Below are 22,899 nucleotides of genomic sequence, written 5' to 3' on the forward strand. Positions count from 1 at the left end.
GGGCTGGTGTTTTCCTGGGGTAGAAAGGAACAACCAGGCCAGAGGGTATTACAGAGCACCAAGTTGCTTGGGAGTATGTCTGAACAATGTGGAGACTGCAGAAAGTCTCCTTTGTTCTCTTAAAATTAAGGGATATAAACTCTAGAGCAGGTTAGGACCGGGACAGTACAGAAACAAATCTATCACTAAGTATTATCTCTTAGAGTCAGTGCTGTGGTACAGCAGGTGAAGCTGTCACCCGTGGGCTGGCATCCCACATGGGTGCTGGTTCAAGTCTCGGCTGCTTTGTTCTAATCCAGCTCCCTGCTGATGTGTCTAGAAAATCAGCTAAAGACAGCCCAAAGCCTTGGCCCCTGCACCCAAGTGGAAGATCCAGAGGACACTCCTGGCTCCAGATTGGCCCACCTGCAGCCATTGTGGCCATTTGGGGAGTGAACCGCAGATGGAAGATAACTTTCACTCTCTCTCTCCTCCCCTGTAACTTTACGTTTCAAATAAATAAATCTTTTAGAAAAGTATAATCTCATAAGCTCTATGTGTTCCATTAGAATTTTATGTGATGATGGAAATGTTCTAAAATCTGTTGTATCCACCACGACAGCCTGTAAGCCACATTCCGCTAAGTGAGCAGTTGAAATGTGGCCTTTGGGACTCTGGAACTGAAGTGTAAGGAATTTTGCTTTAAGTTTAAATAGCTGTGTATGTACAGTGGCTACCTTGTTGGACAATGCAAGTAGGAAGTGTGCACCACCAGAGGATGTGTCATTATCCTATTTTATTACAGTCTTGAAATTTTAAGAAAGTGATGCCTGCAGTGCTGGGGTCTGGTCTGTTTTGTTCAGTTAGAGGCCCTGGAAAATAGGGAAATAAATAAGTGAGTGAAGACAAGATGATGTAATGGAGGTTTGCCATTTCTCCTCCTCGTTGAGAGACTCCTATCTGCTCTGCTCTGGCTGGGGCCCTCTGACAGGGGGCTGCACAGTCCTACTGGGCCAGTTCTTTGCAAAGTGAATTGATGGCTATGTAAATCCAGCCATTAACCTTAAACACCACAGACAGCTCCTTGGGCACTGCAGTTTGCTTGTCCTTGAAAATGCTGGTTGATAGATGCCAAGGTATTTGAAAAAAATTATCGCTCCTACCTGGTTGAAGCAGTGGGCCTGCTAGGTGTGAGTACAGGTTGAGTATCTGTAATATTTAGGATCAGAAGTGCTTCAGATTATGGATTTTTTCCTCCCTGGATTTTGGAATCTTTGCATATACTTAGGGATGAGATTCAAGTCTAATTACAAAAGTCATTTTTTTAATTAAATTTTATTTATCTAAGAGGAAGAGTTACAGTGAGTGAGAGGGAGTGACAGAAAGAGTGGTCTTCCATCTGCTGGTTTACTCCCCAAATGGCCGCAATGGCTGGAGCTGTGCTGATCCGAACCCAGGAACTAGGAGCTTCTCTTGGGTCTCCCAAATGGGTGCAGGGGCCCAAGGACTTGGGCCATCTTCTACTGCTTTCCCAGGCCATAGCAGAGAGCTGGATTGGAAGAGGAGTACCCGGGACTAGAACTGGCACCCATATGGGATGCTGGTACCGGAGGCAGAAGATGAACCTACTGTGCCATGGTGCTGGCCCCAACAAAACTAATTTTAAAAGATACAGACACACCACCCACCCACCCACCCACACACACACAGAGAGAGAGAGAGAGAGAGAGAGAGAGAGAGAAATAGATGGTACATATGTTGGTTCATTCCTGAAATGCTTGCAAAACCCTGGGCTGGGTGAGGCTGAAGCCAGCAGCTGGGAACTCCATTTAGGTCTCTCACATGAATGGTAAGAATCCCAAGAACTTGAACCATTATCTGAAGCCTTCCAGGGTGTGTATCAGTAGGAAGCTGGATTAGAAGCAGAGGCAGGATTAGATACCAGGCACACCAACATGGGATACAGGCATCCCAAGCAGTGGTTTAAAACAGTGCAACACACTTACCCAAACACAAAGCTCATTTATTTTACATACACCTTCTACATATATCCTGAGGGTAACTTTTTAAAATTTATTTAAGAGGTAGAGCCATTGACAGTGAGAGGGAGAGAAGAGGTAGAGCCATTGACAGTGAGAGGGAGAGACAGAGGTCTTCCATTCATTGGTTCACTCCCCAAATGGCCACAGTGGCTGGAGCTGAGCTGATCCAAAGCCAGGAGCCAGGAGCTTCTTCCAGGTCTCCCATGTTGGTATAGGGGCCCAAGCACTCAGGCCATTTTCCACTGCCTTCCCAGGCCATAGCAGAGAGCTGGATCAGAAGAGGAGCAGTTGGGACACTAACTGGCACCCATATGGGATACCAGTGCTACAGGCAGATACTTAACCTTCTACACCACAGTGCCAGTCCCTCCCGAGGGTAATTTTATACAGGATTTTTTAGTGTGCTTCTGTTTTGACTGTGACCTGTCACACAAGGTCAGTTGTGGATTTTTTCTGTTTGTGGCATTATACTGATGCTCAGAAAGTTTCAGATTAGGGATGCACAACCTGTTCTTGGCACGGATTTGGAATTCCACTCCTCAGAGGAATGTTTTAAAAATTTACTCTTGGCATATAGTGAATTGGACCATGCATATTTATATGCATCTTTGTGTTATTTTAATTAATGTCTCTCTACCTATCTATGAGAGAGAGAGAGAGAGAGAGAGCGAGCGAGTGAGCACTCTCATCCTCTGATGTACTCCTCAAATACCTTCCGTGGTCACAGCTGGGCTAGGCGGAAGCATGACTCTGGGAACTCAATCCAGGTTTCCAATGTGGGTGGCAGGGACCCAGTGACATGAGCCATCCCCTCTGCCTTCCAGGGTACACATTATGGCAGGAAGCTGGAATTAGAAGTAGAGCCAGGACTTGAATCCATTTCCTCTGGTCTGGGATGTAGGCATCTTAACCACTAAGCCAAAACTTGCCCACATACTTTTTTAAAAAAGGACACAAATTGAGTTCTAATTTGAAAGTGCTGGTGAAAGGGAGTTTGTGGAAAACTTGATTTTAAAGCATATGGAGTCTTATAAATCTGGAATTTTGTATATATTTTCTAATTAGGCATACCTTGCAATTAAAACAGTATCTTCTCTTTCTCATCTTGAAAACATATTTAGAAGTGGATTGAGTGGGAAGACAGAGATGGAAGATAGCTAAGATGGCAATTGACCATGTTGCAAATCCACCTGGTTGTTGGAAAAGCAGAGATTGTATTAGTGGTAGGATGCAAAGTAACAGGTGCCAGGAGACTGATTGTCTTTGCAGGATCATCTGCGACATTCCCGTGTACACTACTGCATCACACTGTTTGTTTCTCAATGCACCAAAATCACTCCTTCTCCAGTGGCCTTGTGCTTGATGGTCCTTTTCTTGCTATGTGGAATATGAATACTTTGAGTTTTTTAAAACCTTTTTTTTTTTTTGGGTGGACTGGATTTTTCTCATTCTTTAAAAGTCTCAAATGTTGTCTGTTAAGAGAGGTTCTTGAATACACATGTCTCTTTATCTACTTGGAGCAACAGTGGTGTGACTTTATAATGTCAGTGGGAGTGCAGTTGATGACTGTGAATATGCTTGGAAAACCACAGTGTAAGCACATATTGTCCCTGCTGCTGAAGACTGACCAGAAACTATGGTGTCTTCTGCCAACCTGTAGCAGTCATCCTTAAGGCTGGGTATCAAAGTGATAACTCCAGGTGCTGAATTCCGAGCTTATGCTTCTGTGGTCCCGTCTGATCTCAGGTCGAGACCATCACTGGGGTGTACTTTCAGGCTTCTACCGTGACACATCAAGACAGGCTCTGGTTCTGCTCCTGGTTAAATAGAAACACCTGTATAACTGAAAACTCAGGCCATAGGACCACTGCTGTGCTATGTAAGGGCATCTAGCGTCTGTTTATGTCTGGTGTCTGTTACTATGGTAACTGGATGAGGAGAACCCTACAACCGCATGTCCAGTCTGAGAAGGAAGACATCTAGAGGGGAATGTTGCTTTCCTGGATGCCGGAGTGGAAGCTTTTGGGGAGCTCTTTGAGGTGGTGGAGGGGATCATATTGGAGAATGGACATTCATTCCATTTGTTTAATTGTTGGTGGTCCATTTATACAAAATGGCTGTACACAAGGGAGGGTTGTGGAAGAGATGCTGTTTGCCTACATTCCATTCACGCTTCCATTTCCTCCTACTGAAGCCCCTGTTTTCAGCCAGGCTCAGCTGCAGAGGGTCAGGACTGAGTCTCAGAGCCTTTTTCCGCTACCGTGACCATGGGAGACACTGCAGAAGGGTTGGTATTTCTAGCAAGTCTTCTAAAATCGAGGGGTGGAGCTCTTTCTGGATCTTCCTCCTTTCCACATTCTGAAATACGATGTAATAGTTGATGCTCCAACAGCTTTTTTTTTTTTTTTTTTTTTTTGATAGGCAGAGTGGACAGTGAGAGAGAGAGAGAGAAAGGTCTTCCTTTGCCGTTGGTTCACCCTCCAATGGCCACCGCGGCTGGCGTGCTGCGGCAGGCGCACCGTGCTGATGTGATGGCAGGAGCCAGGTACTTATCCTGGTCTCCCATGGGGTGCAGGGCCCAAGTACTTGGGCCATCCTCCACTGCCTTCCTGGCCACAGCAGAGAGCTGGCCTGGAAGAGGGGCAACCGGGACAGAATCCGGTGCCCTGACTGGGACAAGAACCTGGTGTGCCGGCGCCGCTAGGCGGAGGATTAGCCTAGTAAGCCGCGGCGCCGGCCTATGTTCTAACAGCCTTTGCGGACTGTAAAGGGACCTTGACCATGAGAGTCAGATGGGAAGAAGGCAGATCTGGAAAGACAGAAGTAGCTGGAGACCTACTGATTCTTTGGAGCCCAAGCACCTGCCTGCTGCCTGACATAATTTTTGTAAAATAACAAGTTGTTTGGTCTTGAAGCCTGCATTTTCTGGACCATTACTGCATGTACTGGGATAAAATTATCCAGGCAGAATGTTGTGATAAACAAGGTTGTTATCCTTAATAAGATAATGTGACTGTTATATATAAATATAGAGCATTCTAGAATATTCTTTCAGGTTCTGTTTTGGTAAAACCTGAGTAATGGAAAAAGAAACTATACAGCAGAATTGGAGTCAGAGGGGTGGCTCCTACCCAGATCCTGAGAGCCATTTCTGAGGAGGGTCAGGTGGAGATGCTCAGTGGTTTGGGGCCAGAAATGAAGAAAACTGCCAAGGCTATTAAAAACCATCAGAGAATTCTGCAAATGGCCAATATTGAAGTTAGTTACAACTCATTCTCAAATAAATTGGAGTCTGATCCGTTTGATGTGTTTTGACAGGAAATGTATATTTACTGCTTGAAATGATTCCAACTGCTGAGCTGTGAACCGCCGTGTTTCATAAATGATTAACACGAGATGGAGGCAGAAAGAAACTCACACCTTTTCTGAAACAGCATTCCACAAGCAAGAATTTCTCACAATTGCAAGGTATTTACCCTATTTCCAAAAGCACACATTCACCCTAGTAGGGTTTGAACTCGTCTGTCAGACATAGTTATTGCTTTTGCAGAGAACAGAAATAGTCACTTACAGTTGAAGGAGATGAGCGGATAAATTCAGCATATCTTGGTCAATTCAATATTTATTGAATAGGAATAGAAATTTCTCTTACATGTTTTTCCTTTTTCATATATAAATCTTAAAAGCTGGTGCAGCACAAGGTATAGGGGGCTGGCTACACTTCTTAATTCTGTATAAGTCTCATATTCAATGAACTTTCAAGTAAGGGAGATTTAGCAACAGTTGAGATAAGAGGAGGACATTTCCGTGTGAAGGAAGTAAACCTATCAGAAGCTCAGAAGTGTGCAAATCCGTCTCCCACCATGATGCTGAGTTAAGCTTTCTTCCCAGCCAATTAGTAGCCCATTATTTTCTCTGGTATGTTCCCAGCAAGAGTCCTAAATGTTTACACTTGAAGTGTGTTATGGTAAAGACTCAAAACATAGACAAGCACCCTACAGAAAAAAACGCACAATTTTACCATGTGGTACAGGCAACAGGGAGAGGCAGCATCCCGCCAGGGTGACACACAGCTTGTAAGTTACCGAACTTGAACTCCTTTACGCCTCTCTGTGTCTGAGAATGTCTTTCAAGTGTTCATCAGCTCAGTGACAGATCCTCTCTCCAAAATGATCTCCATCCTGTGAGACCACACGCTCGAGAGAGGGTGAGGGAGGACAAAAAGCAGTGGACACGGAATGCCAGCAGCCCACAATCAGAGCTGGCATTAGAATCTAGAGCGAGAATTGGAACCCAGGCGTCGCCACGACGCTAAGGAAAACAAGCCAGGGCTTCCTCAGCCTTTCCCTGCCCCTCCAGCACATCTCCCCCTCTTCCGGAACCCTTTGCTGGCCCCCTGTGGCAGGGCTGCCTCCCCTGCGCCCCCTTTCTGTTCCTTGATGGCTGCTAGTGTTTGGCAACAACTCCCAGCCACGGGGCGTGAAAGGAGGCACAGCTGGGCAGCCTTCATCAAACTGGCTGTGAAGTCACTCACCTGGGCTGAAACCGTGGCTTCCTCTGCGCAGCCTCGGGCAGGCAGTGGCCGCTGTTACAGGAATCCTCATCTGTAAAGCAGACAGAATACCCGATCGGAATTAGATGGAGAGTGCCTGTGTGACCCCTGGCACCGCGCCTCGCACAGAGCAAGTTTTTGTTAGATCTCAGCAGCCATTGTGTTTATTACTGATGTTGGCTGTCACTGTTCCAGGCAAGTGTAATTAGGGCTGTTTAAATGAATGCATTGTTAAAAGGCTTCCCGTGTGGTTTTCCAAATAACCCCAAAGACTTGATCTGTGCTGTAGTGACGTACTTTGGCTGGGGAGATAATTTTAGGACAGAGTTCCCTCACCCAGGGCCTTCAGGCACACCCCTCTCAGCAGCCTCCTCGGGTTCAGTCCCCTAGGTAAATGCCTTGCACCCCTGAAATACGATCTACAGGTGCTTTAGCATCCACCGGGTGGAAAGGTGAAAGAATTCAGTTTTTTTTTCCTTTCGACTTTGTTGCTTTCCATGGTTTTCTGAAGTCCCATAGAGAGTATTCTTAGGGCTTTGCAATTTTCAGGCTATCACAGAAGGAAAACCGAGTTTGATCTCCTGGGGCTTAAAAGAACCGTTCCAAATGTGGGAGCACTTGAACAGGAGCCAGTGGCACCTTGGGCCTGCCGGTTTGCAGCTAAACCCGTTATTAATTCTCTTTGAATGCAGCGGCACACACAGCTAAGTAGGAGTTGATTAACGGCGCGCTGCTCGCTGGCTCATCTGGTCCCAAATACTTTGAAAAATCCAGCAAGATGGGGGAGGGTAGAGGAGATGAGGGGTGTTCATTTGGCAGGAAAAATCTCCAATATGGGGCTGCTTCTCCCGTTTCCCATGCATGCTGCTGTTTTGCATTTAATTAGTGGCTAGTAGTTAAGTCCAGTTTGTAACATTCTGGTTGCTTCCTTGAGCTTTGGCAGCCTTTTAATCATGGCTTCCTCCCCCCTTCCCCTACGCCCCCCTCAAACCCTCTCTCTTTTTGATGTACTCCGCCGCACGCAAGTGAGAAGACCCAGATTAGATGCGCCTGGTAATCGTGGAAGGGAGAGTTGGGTTTTCAGGGCTTTCCTGTTGTTTCATGATTAAAAAGGCCCCAGCAGGTGTAGAAAAAGCAAGATCGTCTCGGATACCCTTTAGGAACGGGCTTCTCTCGAAGGTCCTGAAAGTGGGAAACAGACCACGAGTGGTGGATGGTGTCAGGTGAAAGATGGAATCAAGGTGTGCAGAATATTCCTGGAGCTTGGACCCGCAGCAGGCAGGGGAGAGAGACTCTGTGGATGAGACATTGATCCGAAGCGTCTCCCGGGAGTGGGGGGGTCGGTGGCTCGGAGGTGAGGTGCAGAGAATTGCAATGATTTCACAGCGCTCTGGCTGATGAGCTGACTCGAGCCCAGGCATGGGTAAGAACGCATTATAGCTAATAAGGGCTTTGAGACACGGCAGCTGCCGACACCACATCCTGGCTGGCCAGCACCCTACTCAGGAAGTTTGGTGCTGTGCTGGCTGTGTGTCTTTTTTATGACATGCTGAGAGAGATGAAGCAGTCTTCTCTTCCTAGCCCCGCCTGGCTCACCCAACTTCTACAGGTGAACTTGTATGATTGGGTCTCCCCTCCTTACTGGGTCTCTGGTTTCTTTTTAAGCCACACCGTAACTGGTGGTGTCCAGCATGTGAAAGCTTTTTTTATTTTTAGGTATTTATTTGAAAGGCAGAGTTACAGAGGCAGACAGAGAGAAGAGAGAGAGAAAGAAAGAGAGAGGGAGAGAGAGGTCTTCCATCCACTGGTTCCCTTTCAGATGGCTGCAATGGCCGGAGCTGTGCCAATTGTAAGCCAGGAGCCAGGAGCTTCGTCCTGGTCTCCCATGCAGGTGCAGGGGTTCAAGGACCTGGGCCATCTTCTACTGCTTTATTAGGCCATAGCAGAGAGCTGGATGTCAAGTGGAGCAGTCAGAACTCGAACTGGTGCCCATATGGGATTTCGGCACTGCAGGCGGTGGCCCCACATGGAAGCTTTTGAAATATTTGTTGAAGTAATTATTGGTTTGGGGGATTCTGAAATGCTGGAGGTATGCTCAGTTCCAGCTTTTGTGTGGGGGAGCTGTCTGTCCCAAGTTCTGCTTTTCCATCTTCCACACAGAGTGGATCATATTCCCAACCTGGGGGTCAGAGGGGGTGGGGTTGGGGAGGAAGGTCTTTGTTTCCCTCTCCATCAAAATACACAGGGAACGTCAGTCTGCATTAAGAGAACACTGGATTCTCATTGCACAGCACCTGTTTATGGTCAGTGTTTTGTGTTTGTCTTGTGAGAAGATGAAGAGGAGACATGAGGGCAAGCTGTTAAGAAATCTCCAAAATCAGGCTTCTCTGGGAAAAAAATGGATTAGGGAGGATTAATCTTTACAGTGCATTTTATCGACTGGCCTGGCATAATTGCTCCCCTCTCACACATCAGCAGCGTGTGTGCTTTCAACAGTGAGCAGTTGGATGCAAACAGTGCCCTTAACATGTTTGGGGGCTACAGTTACTGAAATTCAAATTCAGCAGAAGCCAGAGAGAGACCGAGTTTGATCCTCTTTTGGGGAATGCAACATTAAAATGAACTCCTATTTCAGGGAAAATCTGTCATCACCTCTCTTTTTTAACCTGCTTAGTAGTTTCGTAGGAGGTCAGAGTTGATATTTATCAAACAATTAACTCCCAAGCATTGTGTGTCAGTCTTTGAGCGATATTTTAAAAAGACAAGCCTTGTGAGGTCGATGCAGAGGAATCTGCACGTGGGAATTGGTGCTGAATTGAGTGTGTCAAAGGAAAATGATACATAGTCAGAGTTGCCCTCTGCAAAATCCCATAGGTTATTTTTGTATATAGCCCTATAGGAGGATGTTTACCCCTCAAGTTGGGAGAATTGCTGAGCTAGTTTATAGGAAGGAACAAAAGGAACATCTACATGCAGAAGTCTGAGAATTCAAATTTGTTGAATAAATGAATGTTGAATGAATTCTGTTTCTAGCTATCAAAGTTCTATGGAGCTGGTGATGGCTTGCGAATTCTTAAGTGTTTCTCTGGCTTGAAGGGTTGGCTCCTTTCTCTTTTAATCTTAAGCCTCTGTAGCCTAAATCTATCGTGCCAGATTTGTTGTTGTGAGGTTTAAATACCACTTCTAGACAGCCCGGACCCCAGTTACGTCCTGAAGTGAGTTTGCCTGTTTGGCGTGCCCGTGCTGAGTGCACTGTTGAATCGGTGGCCTCGTGTTACAGAGGACAAGCTGGAGTGCTCTAAGTGGCTTGCTCAGGCCACTGTCACAGACACTCAGGTGGCCTCCCATGACCCGCACATCCTAGAGCTCACCCTTTGGCGTAATCCCCTTTACTTGGGTGCAGGTGGAATCTGACTGGCTTCTAGCCAATAGAATGGGACAGAGATGACAGGCTGTCACGGCTGTGACTGTGTTACATGGTGTAGCACTGTTTTACTCATGGACCGGCTCTGGACACTGTCTTTGACGGCCTGAGAAAGGACGTGGACATATAGGAAAGTCCAAGGTCTTCCTCCAGCTAGAGCTGACCCAAAGCCCGGAAGTTCTCAGCCCTACAGCTGCAAGGATGAAGGATTGAATGTACCAGTAACCCTGGGGGTGGAGAAGTCTTCCTCAGCTGAGCCCCTGATGGGACCCTGGCCCTGGTTGGTACCTTGGTTATGGTTTCAAGAGACCCTCAGGAGAGCGCCCGGCTAAGCCACACCCAGGCTTCCCACGCAAAGAAACCATGAGATAATAAATGTGTATTGTTTGAAGTCACTAAGTTGGTGTAGTCGGTTCTGAAGCCATGGGTAAGTGATACAGCTGTGTAAAGAGTGACTGCTAGAAACTGAGCTTGGAATATAGCAGAACTAGCCTGTCTGTAGATTCGAGAGACATTCTGCTATCCATATCTGCTGTTCCACATCCACGGGTTCACACAAAAGTGGACTGTGCTTTTTTTTTTTTAAATACTGTTTTAATTTATTTGAAAGAGAGAGACAAACAGAGCTTCTGTCTGCTGGTTCTCTCCCCAAATGGCTGCAACAGCTGGAGCTGGGCCAGTCCAAAGATAGGTACTTCTTCCTGGTCTCACATATGGGTGCTGGAGCCCAAGGACTTGAGTGATCCTCTGCTGCTTTCCCAGGTACACCAGCAGGGAGCTGGATCAGAAGCAGAACAGCTGGGACTGGAATTGGCACCCATATGATAGACAGGTGGTGGGTTGACCTGTTAAGCCACAGCACCGGCCCTAGATTGAACTATTTTGAAAAGTAGTAGTACTTTTTTTTTTTTTTTTTGAAAATAGTAGTACTGAGCATACACATACTTTTTTTTTTCTTCCCATGATTCCCTAGACAATACAGTATAACATCTATTCATATGGCATTTCTGTCATATGAGGAGTTGTAGGTCATCCAGAGAGATTTAAAGTTTATGAGGGGATTACATTGTCTACATGCAGATTCTGTATCATTATCTATCAGGGACTTGGGCATCCACAGACTTGGGTATCTGTGAGGCTCCTGGAATCAGGCCATTTGGAGACTGAGGGAATGACTGTGTACTTTCATGAATGAAACACAAGTTGAAGGTCAAGTTTTTAATGGTCATATTATGTTACTTACTTGGCACTTGAAGTCAAGACATCTACAAACAGTTCTTCTTCCCATGGAAATCAGTGTCTTGCCTGGTGCTTCTGCACCTGTTGGAAGACTCACCCTTCGTATTTCACATTCCCCTGCAGTGAATTTTATCCCGCTAACTTTCCAATAAGGTGATCAATTCTATTATTATTTTTTTAATCCCACGTCTGACTTTTCAGAACAGTTACTGTTCTTTGTTACTTCAAGTCATCCCCAGATTTAAATGGAATGAAGGTATTATTGGCGTCCAAGTTTCTGATAAGATGAATAGGGGGGACCTGTGCTGTGGTGCAGTGGGTTAACGCCCTGGCCTGAAGCGCTGGCATCCCATATGGCGCCGGTTCTAGTCCCGGCTGCTCCCCTTCCGATCCAGCTCTCTGCTACGGCCTGGGAAAGCAGTAGAAGATGGCCCAAGTCCTTGGGCCCCTGCACCTGTGTGGGAAACCTGGAAGAAGCTCCTGGTTCCTGGCTTCATATTGGCGCAGCTCTGGCCGTTGCAGCCAATTGGGGAGTGAACCAGAAGATAGAAGACCTCTCTCTCTCTGCCTCTCCTCTCTCTGTGTAAGTCTGACTTTCAAATAAATAAATAAATCTTTAAAAAAAATGAATAGGAAAGGGCTTTGCATAGAGCCCTGTAGCACACCACCAGAGACCACCTTCTAAGTGGAAATAGAATTAATCAGCACTTAGGAAGAACTTTCAGTGACTTTGTCTACATATTTTCATCATGTCTGTTCTACTGTATGTTTTTGCATTGGAGTCTCACAAACCTTCTTTGCTGGATTCCACATCTGTAACCGCAGCGGTCCTTGGATAGCCCAGTTCCATGAATGTGAACAAAGAGGATGAGCATCGCGTGGCGTTAAGTTACTGTTCGGAAGTTCTCGCAGATCCCCAGGAATCAGCGCTGCACTGCGTGTTTTTCCTGCCCCTCCCCCAGTAGTATTGCCTTCCAGAATGCTGTCTGGGGCTGGTGCCGGGCAGAGCCTCTGTTCCTTTCCTTGTTGTTTGCCGGCACGTCTCCTGTTCTCCAGCTTTATTCAGAGCCTGCCATTGAAGTTCTGTCTGTCTCAGACTTCATGCCGGGAGTAGCTGGGTATTTAATTCATCACAGCCAGGAGCCTCAGACCAATTGAGAGAGGGCGAACCCTCTATCAACCGCAGCACCTATTTTGAACCTCAGTTCCTTCCAACCAGCAGCCTCTCTACCCGTTATGGAAAGCGTCCGTCTTCTTGATGGAACACAGAGGCAGGCTGGAAGTTGAGCGACTCCATGCGCCGACACCTGTGACGCTCTCCCCGCCCTCTGCAGCTGGGAGACCTGTGTCTGCCTGTCCCTGCCCCGAGCATATCAAAAATAGGCCTTTTGTAGGTGTTTGTGTTTTCTGCTGCACTCAGCTCATTCCATCCTTTTGCTTCCTGTCACTTGTATCAGAGCTGGAAGATTTTTCTTTTGAGGACCAGAGCATTCTCTCCAGCAGGTGCCTTAAAAGGAACCAGCTAGATAGAAAGCTGTTATATGGAGAATGACAGTTGGCACCTATCTTCGCCCCCACCTTCTCTGTGGACAAAAGCCACTAATTTCTGTAGCTACTTTGGGAATTAGTGGAAGATCAGTTTCTTGAAACCTTCTCTTTCTCTCTTTCCCCCGCCTCCCTCTTGGGTACACTCACTGTATTGAAACCCATTGCCGATGGATGTAAGGTGTGGGGAAACTGGTTTCCAGATGGCAGTGAGTTCTGTATAAGATGCAAGGCTGTGCCCTCCAGGCAGGCTTCCAGGGCCTGCAGCACATCACCAAGCCAAGTCAAGCTCTCTGGTTAACCCTTACCAGAGCCTCAGGGCTTGTGGGGAAGAGGACTCTGGAGTTGGATCTTGACAGGTTTAAAGGCAGCTTCCTGAGGTGGGTGTTTGGCGCAGTGGTTCAGGTGCTGTGTTTCACACTGGACTGCTGAGGTCCAAGTCCTGCCTCTGCTCCAGTTTCCACTTTCCTACTGATGGTCACCTTGGAGGCAGCTGGTGATGCTCAGGTGGTTGGTTCTTGGCTTCCCATACGGGAGATCTTGTGTTGAGCTCCTGCTTCCTGGTTCTGGCATTTGGGGAGTGAGATAGTGAATGCTTCCGTGCCTCGTTCACCCGTGCATAGCAGCGGATACCCTTGGGACCCGTGACACCTCCCTTCATCTCCCCACCGACTTTAGCCACAGCAGCAATGGACAGTTGCAACCAAGTTCAGCTTCATCTCTTGCAGCTCATTTTCTGTCCCCAGAATTCCCCATGCATCATTCCGCCCTCCCCCAGGGCCTTCTCGGATGCAATGATGTACCAGCAGAGGCGGTCTGGAAGTTCACTTCTGTGAACCTGGAAGTTCATCCCCCTGCGGGAAACTCTGAGCCAGTGGGTTGAGGAATTGATAAGGAAAGTCCTCATTTCCTGTCTTTCAGTGCATGGCTTTGGGGCCGTTTTCTACTTTTCTTGGGAGGCTCCTGGTAGAATCCAGCTGTTGTCGCTCCCTCTGCAATGTTAACTGTGCTTTCTTCTTTTTTTAAAAATATCTATTTATTCCTTTGAAAGCAGAGTTAAAGGAGGAGAAGGACAAGGAGAAAAGATATAGATAGATATGAGAGAGAGAGAGAGAGAGAGAGAGAGGGAGGGAGGGAGAGAGAGAGAGAGATTGAGAGATTTTCCATCTGCTAGTTCACTCTCCAAATGGTTGCAATGGCTGGAGCTGGACTGATCTGAAACCATGAGCCAGGAGCTTCCTCTGGGTCTCCTTCATGGGTTCAGGGGCCCAATGACTTGAGCCTCCTTCTGTTGCTTTCCCAGGAGCATTAGTGGGGAGCTGGATTGGAAGTGGAGCATACGGGACTTGAACTGGTGCCCAAATGGGATGCTGGTGCCACAGGCGGTGGCTTTACTCGCTATGCCACAGCACTTGCCCCAATTGTGCATTCATAAGACCTTGTTTCAGGCTCTACTTTGGGGAGTACCTACTTTAAGACCCCCTTCATGTTGATAATTTAATTTTCTTGTTGCCTGCATTTGTCGTAGCCTACTTGGACACTTGGCATGTAAGTTGGGAAACTGTTTATAAACCTCTTGGCTGATGTTTGCTTGCTGATGTGTTTTATCTCTTTCAGGATGACAAGGGTCTCTTGGTCCTTCCTTGGACTTCCCACACCTGTCTTCCTATAGATTCAGGCAACTTCATCTCTGTTTTGCTACAGCTGTTCACTGAGCCAGCTGCTGGCCTAAGGCTTTCCTGATTTCTTTCTTGCAGACGAAGTTGTGGAATCCTGCTTGCTGTTGCTTTCCCAGACCATGTGTATTTATAGCACTGGCTTTCAGATCGTGGGCTAACTTTCAGAGGTGCTATCTTTGAAATAGACTTTACGAAGGACCTCTGTGGGGATAATGAGGCCGTTTGTACACTTGCAAGTCGGAATACATTATAAGATAGTGGTGGCAAGCAGCACTTGAAACGATGGAGCTTTCTATACAGGGCAAATTTTTTTTTTTTTTAAATATTCCAAAAACCATTGTGCAACTGTTTCCTGGTGCTTCTGTGACGGGGTTATGTGTTACACAGAAGGCACTGCCTCATCTGTCAGTTTTCTCTTAAACTTCCAGCAGAATTGATGGGTGATAGGTTCAGCTTTCCTGGGCTGGGAGATGGGGAGGGAGGGAGAAAGCAGCTGTGATATTGCACATCAAAGATAAGGATGTGTCAAATCTAGGATGGAGATTTTTTTTTTTTAACCTATCCTGTACCATTGGTCCCTTTGGAGGTTTGGTGAGTCAGTAGGTCCTGTCTCCCAAAAAGAGTGCAGAAGACATAAAACAAAATTGCTTGGATTACAAAGGAAGCTAACTCTACAGAAGTGTGGCGATCAAAACATTAAAACGTATCGTAATATGGAATACGTGTGCATCTATATTAATGCTTTAGATAACATCTACAAGTAGGACCATGTACTATCTAAATATGAGGTTGTTGGTGGTGACATTTCAAGGTATTTGCAGTAAAGTATAACAAGATTTAAAAATACCTATGATTTCTATTTGCGATGAAGTCGTTCAAACTGCTAAACAGCCATGTGGTTTCTCATTGACTTTCATAATTTCAGGACATTCTGAACTTCAAATAGAAGTTAATGAAAAATGAAAATGTCCTTTTCTCATCCCAATTCTTGGGATTGGAAGTTTCTGGAAGCCTGTGCTGAACTTCCTGTGCACTAGTGAGTGAGCCTCCGCTCCAGCCTCTGGCTCTTGAGAATCCGTGGGAAATGTTGCCTGAGTGAAAACTTTGGCTAGAACTGCTTTGCTTGCCATTGTTCCAGGCCCAAAAAAATATTGACAGCAGGAATGAGGAGCTGGGATGTTACCTCTTAGGATTTCTCTCCTTGCTTTTTTATTTTTTTTTCTTTGTTTTGGTTCATCTGTTATAGAAATGGCCATTGATTGGGAAAACCAATGATGTCTGAAATTACTTATTAGATTGAAAATACTTTGGAAAGTGATTTTACTAACGTGGTTTGTCAGGTTTTCTCAAGCAGGATCTGTTTGTTGATGACTACTTTGCATAATACTGTCAGATGAGCAAGTCTGCTGCTTGTCGTGACGTCAAGGGTTTTCATATCCTCTAAGGTTGTGTGGTTGGTTCTTAGACCCATGTGCAAAAATAGATATGTACAGCAGGAAACAATAGAAAAGTCAAAAGACAAGATGATAAAAAGAGTGTGCCTACAAAAATGTCAATTTTACAGATATTGGTTGAAAAAAAAATGGTGGTGGGAGTAAAAGAGAGAGGGGTGAATGCATTGTTTATGGGATCATCACTAAGTAGTTGAAAGGCAGCATTGGCCAGTGGCTGGAACCTGGCTTCATAGCCCAGCTCTTCCACTTGTTAGTTGACCTTGGGCAAGTCATATTGCCTCTGTAGGTCCAAGTTTCCTCCTTTGTAAAAAGGGGATAATGGTAGCACCTGCCACAGAGTGTAGTAGGATGGTTAAATGAGTAAATGCAGGGCTGGTCCTGTGGCACAGTAGGTTAACCCACCACTCGCCATCCCCATATCCCATATTGCTGTGTTAGTTCATGTTCTAGCTACTCTGCTTCCAATCCAGCTCCTTGCTAATGTGCCTGGGAAGGCAGCACATGGGAGCTCAAGAACTTGGGCCAGTGCCACCCATGTGGGAGACCAGGATGGCGTTTGTGGCTCCTGGCCTCAGCCTGGCTCAGACCTGGCTGTTGTGGCTGTTTAGGGAGTGAAGCAATGAATGGAAGATCTCTTTTTTTTGTTTCCACCTCTCTGTCACTGTGCCTTTCAAATAAATAACAAATCTAAAAACAGTTCATGAGTTATAGAAATGGCCATTGAGTTCATGCCTAGAAAATCCTTAGAGCAGAGTCAGACATTGGAGTGGAGTTAGCTGCTGCTGTTAATAATTACAACAACTCATGTTGGTACAGGGACAATTTACAGAGTCCTTTTCTGTACCAGGCCTTTTTTGAACTTCACAGTGACCTAGGTGGCTATTTTTAAACCCACTTTACAGATGAAGAATTTGAGGTTTACAGAGGTCCAATGACTTGCCCACTTCAAGGACATGAGGCAGCATGGACAGAACCTAAGCCTTGGGATGGCCAGGCTTGCCCCCTTTCCAATATATCCCACCAGTCAGCCTTTGCCATTCATTTGAGATTTTACAAAGAGAGGGCTGATCTTCCGGGGTCCGGTGCTGCCCAGTAGAATTTCCTGCAGGGGTAGAGGTGCCATCCAGTTGGACTGTGTTTGCCACATGGAGTTGCTGAGTTCTTGACATGTGGCTCATGCAACTTACACACTTGTTTGAAATTTTATTTGAGGTTAATTTCAGTGGCCTCTCATGGCTAGTGCTACCAGTTGGATGGACAGTGCAGACAGAATTGTCCTTGAGTCAGAAGATTTGGGACAAAAAAAGATCTGGGTATAAAAGTTGGACTGAACTACCCATTTGTGTCCTTGGGAAAGTAATTTCTAGATGCCCAGTTTGCCTGTGTATGAAATAGAGTAATTCTATTTAGATTGGGTTAAAAACTCCCTCCAGGGGCTGGTGCGGTGGTGCATCAGGTTAGGCTGTTGCCTGAAACTCCAGCATCCTATATCGGAGCACCAGTTTGAGTCCTGGATTCTCTGCTTTCTGTTTAGCTTCCTGCTAATGTATGTGGGAAGGCAGAGGAAGACGGCTGGAGTCCTTGGGCCCCTGCATCTATGTGGGAGACCTGGATGGAATTCGAGGCTCCTGGCTCCTGGCCCAGCCCCTCTCTGTGCTCTTTACTCCTTCCTTCCTTCCTTCCTTCCTTCCTTCCTTCCTTCCTTCCTTCCTTCCTTCCTTCCTTCCTTCCTTCCTTCCTTCCTTTTGATTTATTTTATTTGGAAGAGTTACAGAGAAAGATAGAGACAGAAGGAGGTATTTTTTTAAAGATTTATTTATTTTTTACTTGAGAGAGTTACAGAGAGAGAGGAGAGGCAGAGGGAGGGAGGGAGGGAGGTCAGTCTGTCTTCCTTCCATCCACTGGTTCACTCCCCAGATGGCTGCAATGGCCGGAGCTGCGCTGCTCTGAAGCCAGGAGCCAGGAGCTTCTTCCAAGTCTCCCACATGGGTGCAGGAGCCCAAGGACTTGGGCCATCTTCTACTGCCTTCCCGGGCCATCAGACAGAGCTGGATCGGAAGAGGAGCAGCCAGGACTAGAACTGGCACCCATATGGGATGCCGGCACTTCAGGCCAGTGTGTTAACCCGCTGCACCACAGTGCTGGCCCCAGAAAGAGGTTTTTTTCCATCTGCTGGTTCACTCCCCAAATGGCTGGCAATAGCTGGAGCTGCGCCGAACCAAAGCCAGGGCCAGGAGCTTCTTCCTGGTCTCCCACATGGGTGCAGGGGCCAAGGACATGGGCCATCCTCACTGCTTTCCCAGGCACATTAGCAGGGAGCCAGATTGGAAGTGGAGCACCTGGGACTCGAACTGGCCCATATGGAATGCCGATGCTGCAGGCTGGGGCTTTTAACCTGCTGTGCCACACAGCCTCTACTCTCTGCCTTTTAAATAAATAAAACAAATCATGAAAAAAGCCTCTCTAGGTAAGCTAAGCAAAGATAAAAATTATTGTTACTTTAAAAAATGCTGTAGGAATTCTTACAGAATCCCAGGGAAGCCAGCAGGATGAAATCGAATGCCCTTCGGGGACCTGCATTGTGTTTTCCTGTCTTGTTTCTTTATTTTGTGTGTCTGCATCTATCTTGTCTCTGTGAAGCTCAGCTTTGTTTCTCCTGCATGTGATGAGGGCAAGATCTCCTGAATTTATCCCTTTGTTCTTTGATGCTGTATTGGCAAAACGATGAACTTCTAGGAAGGGGGGAACTTCTTTTGGCTTGGCTGGAAGTAGCCATGGGTATCTGAACTACGTAGCAAACCGTGCCGCCTTGCCCTCCTCTTGGGAGGTTTGGTGGGGATGGAGAGGTTCTCCGGGACAGCGGACATTGTGAATTTGGTTAATGACTAACAATCTTAACAATTAAAAATTTTGTGGGGTGCCAGATTCTGTCCCGGTTGTTCCTCTTCCAGTCCAGCTCTCTGCTGTGGCCTGGGAGGGCAGTGGAGGATGGCCCAAGTGCTTGGGCTCTGCACCTGCATGGGAGACCAGGAGGAAGCACCTGGCTCCTGGCTTCAGATTGGTGCAGTGCGCCGGCCTTAGCAGCCACTTGTGGGGGTGAACCAATGGAAGGAAGACCTTTCTCTCTGTCTCTCTCACTGTCTAACTCTGCCTGTCAAATAAAAAAAAAAAAAAAAAAAAAGAAGAAGAAAAAAGTTTGCTACAAGGTGGCAAACTGATTGAAAAACCAGATTTATTAGGTAAAGGAGATTGGTTGTCCTGGTTAAGTTGAGGTGTTCAGATTGACTCACTGAAAGAAATATTTGTCAAGTGCAAGTGCTTGGTCCGTATCAGATACTGTGCATGGTACTTGGAGGGTCGGGGAGGAGACAACGTGGAGAGAAGAGGCCTGATCTTAGTCCTTGAGGAGCTTCCGTTGGATGAGGAGACCCTTGTGAGTGTAAAAAGGCTATTCTGAAAAATACCAGGAAGGAAAGACTGAGAGTTGGGACTTCAGTAAATCAGTACATCCCCTGGAAGTGATTTTTGCCCTGAGATATGAAAGATGAATAGGAGATAACTAGATGGTAAAAGAAGAATGGTCTGATCAGTAGAAATGGCATGTGCAAAGGCCCTGTGGGAGGAAGGCCATACAAGATTGGAAGTTATACAAACTGGGTAACACTGGGATTTCATTGCTTCTGTTCCTTGCAGCCTAATACCTTGTTGGCTGTGGGAATCTGGCATTTGTAAACTTTATTTTTTAAAAAAAGATTTTATTTATTTGAAAGGCAGAGTTAAAGAGGGAGAAGGAGAGACAGGGAGAGATCTTCTATCTGCTGGTTCACTCCCCAATTGGCTGCAACATCTGGGGCTGAGCCAAGCTGAAGCCAGGAGCCAGGAGCTTCCTCCGGATATCCCACATGGGTGTAGGGGCCCAAGCAGTTGGGTCATCATCCTGTGCTTTCTCAGGCCATAGCAGGGAGCTGGATCGGAAATGGAGCAGCCGGGTCTCGAACTGGCACCCACATGGGATACCAGCGCTGCAGACAGTGGCTTAACCAGCTAGGCCACAGCACCGACTCTGTATCGGCATTTTGAAATGGTTGGGTTTTCAGGTGACTATATTATCATAATTAAAGATTAAAAGACCTTGTAGGTTGCCAGAAATAAACTTGCATTCCCTCTACTGATTTTTCTGTTCCACAGCTGATTATGGTAATCTGAGTTTTGACATGCATTCTCCCCCACCCCTGCCCCCTTGTGGGAATGAACAGTGCATTTATTTGCTCCTTTAAAGGCGGACGCTCATGTTGAGAATGAGTGGGGATTCTTCCAGCTTCCTATTGGATTTCGCTTTGGAAGTCTGCGAAAGCAGGCGGCATGGCTCTTGGGTGTTGGCGTGAGGGGGCCATGAGCTGATGGCTCCTGTAGGTGTGCTTGCCACGGGAGTGTTTCCCTGATGCTCCAAGGACCTTGTGATTAGGGAGTTCGTGTGTGCCAGCATGAACGGGACCTGGACATAGCACAGGACTCGGGTTCTGGTTGCAGTGCATTATAATGATGCTAAACTTGCACTGGCAATAGTTGTCATGTATTTAACTTAGCCCGTGAAGTTTATGTAGGAAGCAAGTAGCAACGTGGCTGAAATTTCACGTATGAATGTACTTCAAAAAGTTCATGGAAAATGGAACTAAATTAATTTTAGTGCAAACGATGTTGGAATTTATGCTTTTGAGAGAGTTCAGGAAGGTCACAGAGAAAGTATGTCATGAAAAGACTATGCATGAATTTCAAAAATATTTTCACCAAAACTTAGTTTTTTTTTTTTTCCTTTTTAAATTGGAAAGGTGTGTGTACGTGCACACACATACACACACAGACTGAGCGCTCTCATTCACTGATCCTTCCCCTCTGCCTCCCCCCCCCCACAATGTCTACAGCAGCCCGATTTGGGCCCAGCTGGAGCCAGGTGCCTGAAACTCAACCTGGGTCTCCCATGTGGGTAACAGTGACCTTGAGCCATACTGCCAGCTCCCAGTGTGTGCATCAGCAGGAAGCCAGAGTCAGGAGTGGGGCCAGCACTCTGTCCCAGAGACTTTGAGGGGTGTGTGTGTACCACATGACACCATAACTGCTATGCCAAATACCTGCTCCCAAATAAACTTGACTTTGAATTCCATTTCCCGGGATCTTTTTTGAAATCCATTGGATTTCTGATTGCCCCCACATGCCTGCTCTGTGTCCTGGGGTAAGTAAGTGGGAGAACTTATTTCTCCCCTGTTAAATAGAAATAGAAAACAACAAGCATGCCTCACAGGGTTGTCCTGAGGATTAAGTGAGAGTTTGAATGCTTCGGTCCAGGCTTGGAGCCCTAGTCCACACCCCCTGGGTTAGGGTCCTGATATCAGATTGTCTTGTCTCAACTTAGGGAGGGTGTATAACCATGAGGTACAAGTTTCTGGTATTTTCTGGGACTCATCACTGGTTTAGATGTTTGGATCAGACATCACATGTTCATCCTAATTTTAGAGGAAGAGATTGCTCGTGAATCGCTGCTGCCCAAGGCCGACCTTCGTGGAAGCTGTGGAACCTGAGGCCTGGGCCCCCTGCCCATCCTGTCCCCTCCCCGCCTTGTCCTCCTCTGCACCCCTCACCACATGCTCTTTTGTTCCTCATAATCCCATTTACCTTATGCCAAACCCTGCCCATCCTTGGTGCCACTCATGCCCTTGCGTCCTTGCTGTGTACTGGAAGTTGGTCGGTGAATCCCAGTGTGTTGCTTCCCACGTGGATGGATAGTCAAGGTAACAGTTTGCTATTTGGATCCAATGGCTCACCCTGATAGTTGTGTTTGGGAAAGAAGTGTTGAGCTTTTGTCCGACACATAGGGTGTGTGGAGAAAAGGGAAGTCAGTGGAGACACTGTCAGTCCAAGCTGACCTTGGGGCTTGTCAAAATATATGGTGCCTTGTGGACATGTTCATGCTTGGCGTTGATGCCTGTCTACATCAAAACAGATCTGCAAGAGCTTTCAAAAATACCAGTGGGGTAGGCGTTTGGCACAGTGGTTAAAATGCCGCTTAGGACACTCAAACCCCTTGTTGGAATTCTTGGGTCCAAGTCCCAGCTCTGCTGCAAATTCCAGCTTCCTGCTATTATGCCCCTGGGGCAGGTGATGGCTTAAGCATTGTGATCCATGCAACCCACATGGGAGACATGAATAGAGTTCCAGGCTCCTGGCTTCAGCCTGGCCCAACCCCACTGTTGTTGTCAGTTGGAGATGTGAACCAGCAGATCTCCCTCTGTTTCTGTCTGTCTCTCTGCCTTCCAGATGAAAACTTAAAAAAAGTAAACAAATCAGTGAAATGAAAGATAAAGGGAAAACCCAATGCCATCTCACTATTCCAAGTGATCAATTTCAGTTCACAATTGATATTAATGAAAGGACTAAGAGTCAAAGGGAGCACATAAACAAGTCTAGTACCTGCTAACACTAACCGATAGAATAAATAAAGGGGAGAGTGATCCAACATGGGAAGTGAGATACTCAGCAGACTCATAGAATGGCAGATGTCCTAAATAGCACTCTGGCCTCAGAATCAGCCCTAAAGCCATTCGGATCTGGCTGAAAAGCCCATGAGAGTATTTCAGGCATGGAAAGCCAAGACACTCTGGCAAAAGATCTCTGTGAGTGAGATCCCAGTGGAAAGAACAGGTCTTCAAAGAAGGAGGTACCTTTCTCTGAAGGGAGGAGAGAACCTCCACTTTGACTATGACCTTGTCTAAACAAGATAAGAGTCGGAGAACTCAGAGGGCTTCCATAGCCTTGGAAACTCATGACTGGAGCATAGGGAGGTTACTGATGCCATAGACAGGAGTGTCAATTGGTAAAGTCAACAACAGGAGTCACTGTGCACTTACTCCTCATGTGGGATCTCTGTCCTTAATGTGCTGTGCATTGAGATTTAATGCTATAAAGAGTACTCAAACAATATATTTCACTT

At 46.5% G+C, this 22,899-nt stretch overlaps 1 protein-coding gene across 5 annotated transcripts in view; it reads left to right on the forward strand.

Annotated features, from left to right (window-relative positions):
• Window positions 1–22,899, forward strand: part of TAFA4 (TAFA chemokine like family member 4) — a 215,762-nt gene that overhangs the window by 15,156 nt on the left and 177,707 nt on the right. For 3 of the 5 annotated variants that reach the window (XM_017343938.3, XM_070050619.1, XM_070050616.1), the window contains exon 2: window positions 5,340–5,489. The exons of the other annotated variants lie outside the window; for them this stretch is intronic. The gene's annotated coding sequence lies outside the window, so the exon portion shown is untranslated. The remainder of the gene's footprint in view (window positions 1–5,339; window positions 5,490–22,899) is intronic. 5 annotated transcript variants of the gene reach the window in all.

This window comes from Oryctolagus cuniculus, chromosome 10 (assembly GCF_964237555.1).
Source record: "Oryctolagus cuniculus chromosome 10, mOryCun1.1, whole genome shotgun sequence".
Lineage (NCBI taxonomy): Eukaryota > Metazoa > Chordata > Mammalia > Lagomorpha > Leporidae > Oryctolagus > Oryctolagus cuniculus.